Consider the following 2,911-nt stretch of genomic DNA (forward strand, 5'->3'; position numbering starts at 1 on the left):
TCTTATTCAATTTTATTAAAAAATATTGTTATACTACTTATAATTTATAATAAAATACCATTCTTTTATAATTTTGTGCAATACAATTTAATCAAAACACATATACCTATCAAATCTCATGAGGGCACCGATCTACATATAAGAAAGAACAATTCATCATTTGTTTGATTTGTAATCATCTCCTCAAGGCACGCGGCACCGTTCAACCTTTTACACCAGATAAATTCCGCCGGAAAGGCACAGCCGCCTCTCACGGCCCTCAAGATCTTTCTCCCCGCCCACGCGCTGCTCTGAACTGGAAAGCGCCGAAAATTACAATCCGCATACCAAAAATAAACAAAAATTACAAACCCACTTGAAATCCCCATTCTCTCCTTTCCCAATCCCATATATCTTAGCCTCCTATGTGTGCGCGTTTGTCCTCCCTCCCTTCTTCCCTCTTCCTTCGTGGCTAATCAAAAGCCGGCGAACGCCGTCTCCTACCTGCCGTCTCCTACCTGCCATCTCTTACCCCCAACTCCTCCCTCCCCCAATCCCCCCTTCTTCTCTATTCCCCGTTTATTCCCTTCTAATCCCAATTCTATTTCACCATTAGATCGAAAGGATTAGAATTCTAGTAATCATCCCCATGATAATCCCGGTTAATGCCCTCTTCGTGGCCTTGGCCGCCGTCTGCGGTCTGGTGATCCTGCGGACCATCCTGTCGGCGAGGGCCCTGCTCTACCACCTGGGGCGGTGGTGGCGGTGGGTGGACGAGCGCGTGCAGGCGTACCAGTACTTCGAGATCCCGCGGTACAACGAGGGCTCCCAGGAGAACCCCCTCTACCGGAAGGCCGCAGCCTACGTGGCCTCCCTCCCCTCCATCGAGGATGCGGACGCCGCCACGCTCTCTTCCTCCGGCCGCAAGCCCAACGACTTCCTCCTCCACCTCGGCCCTGGTCAGTCCGTCCCCGACTCCTTCCTTGGCGCCCGACTCTCCTGGTCCAACCGCCCCCCCGGCGGAGGGTGCCTCGTCCTCCGCGTCCGCCGCCAAGACCGGACCCGCGTCCTCCGCCCCTATCTTCAACACGTCGAGTCCGTGGCCAACGAGATCGAGCTCCGGCGAAGGGAGGTCCGGCTGTTCACGAACTCCGGCAGCGGCGACTGCGGGGAGGGGCCGCGGTGGAGGTCGGTGCCGTTCACCCACCCGTCGACGCTGGACACGGTGGCGATTGACCCGGAGCTCAAGACCCGGGTGCGGGCGGATCTGGAGGCGTTTGTTAAAGGCCGGGCATACTATCACCGACTCGGCCGCGTGTGGCGGCGGAGCTATCTGCTCTACGGCCCGCCAGGGACCGGCAAGACCACCTTCGCGGCCGCCATGGCCAAGTTCCTCTGCTACGACATCTACGACGTCGACCTCTCCCGCCTCGCAGCCGACGGTGCCGACCTCCGGTCGCTCCTCCTCCAGACGGCCCCCCGGTCGGTGATCCTCGTGGAAGACCTGGACCGGTATCTTAGCGGGAACCAAGGGCAGTCGTCGTCGGCGAGGCTGACGGGGATGCTGGGCTTCATGGATGGAGTCTTCTCGTGCTGCGGGGAGGAGCGGCTGATGGTTGTCACGATGAGCGGCGGCGATGGGGGGATGGAGGAGTTGGACCCGGCGATGCTGCGGCCGGGGAGGCTGGACGTCCACATCCACTTCCCCCTGTGCGACTTCTCGGCGTTCAAGACGATGGCGAGCAGGTACCTGGGGCTCGAGGACCACAAGCTGTACCCCCAGGTGGAGGAGGGATTCCAGTACGGGGCTCAGCTCAGCCCTGCCGAGGTCGGCGAGATCATGATCGCCAACCGGGTTTCGCCAAGTCGGGCAATCAAGTCGGTGATCAGTGCATTGCAGCAGTCGACAAACGGAGGTGGCGGACGGAAGCTGTGCGAGAGCTGGTCCACGGAGGGTGGCGGCGGGGAATTGGGCTTCGGCAAGGATTTTACGACAATGAGGGAGTTTCGGAAGCTGTATGGATTACTTAAGATGAAATACGGGAGCAGGAAGGAAGGGGTGATGCCGGTGAAGGTGGCCGCGGCGGCGGCCGCTGCTGGCACTCTATTAGACAAGGATTATTCTAGCTGAACCGTGGAGGTTCGCAACTGGAATAGGAGTCCTCATTTTGGGATTTGAGACTCGTAGATTTTAGGAACTCTTTCCTCTTCGAAACCCAGGTAAAGGAATTTTATTTGGATTTTAGTTTTATTTTTGATTCTGGGGAGGGGAAACGGGGATCAACCAAGGTGTAGAATATAATTCGTAAACAGTGAAGTGTAGATGACATACTCTGTTGTCCATTGTAGTTTGAAGATGATCGCTCAAGACCATGCTTCGTTCTAGGATTTTTTTATTTTTTTTATTTTTGTATTTTGAAAAATATTGGAAAGTTTTATTGTGATGCTCCTGCCTTACTGGTCTCTGAATTTGCTAGATTTGGTTTTAAAACATTCCCATGTTTGTATTACTAAGATAGATGCTGGAAAATGAAAAGAGAAAAAAATCTTACTAAAGATAACTAGTTGAGTGTATATCTCATAAGTTTGTGACTATCAGCCGGAGATAAGAAGAAAAGTAGAGATTATATATGGTTAGCCTGCTTTTGCAATTTGGAGCATTCTAATTTCAAAAGCATATTCCATACTTCTATTTTCAATGTTTGAAGTTTGACTCTGGAGAATTAAACCTATTTGATTGTTACATAGATGCTGGAAAATGAAAAGAGAAAAAATTGTATTAAAGATAACTAGTTTAGAGTATATCTCATAAGTTTGTGACTATATATTAGCTTGAGATAAGAAGAAAAGTGGAGTTTAAATATGGTTAGCCTGCTTTGAAATTTGGAGCATATTCTAATTTCACAAGCATATTCCGTTCTTCTATTTTCAA

The 2,911-nt window shown here is 51.4% G+C and overlaps 1 pseudogene across 1 annotated transcript; it reads left to right on the forward strand.

Moving 5' to 3' along the window:
• The first annotated feature begins 257 nt into the window (after positions 1–257).
• LOC103717381 (AAA-ATPase At2g46620 pseudogene) lies at positions 258–2,453 on the forward strand (annotated as a pseudogene). The gene has a single exon (XR_015976454.1). The product of XR_015976454.1 is annotated as an AAA-ATPase At2g46620 pseudogene (transcript).
• Positions 2,454–2,911: the final 458 nt, after the last annotated feature.

Source organism: Phoenix dactylifera, chromosome 3 (assembly GCF_051530095.1).
Source record: "Phoenix dactylifera cultivar Ajwa chromosome 3, Ajwa_hap1_PhDact_Kaust_v1.1, whole genome shotgun sequence".
Classification (NCBI taxonomy): Eukaryota; Viridiplantae; Streptophyta; class Magnoliopsida; order Arecales; family Arecaceae; genus Phoenix; species Phoenix dactylifera.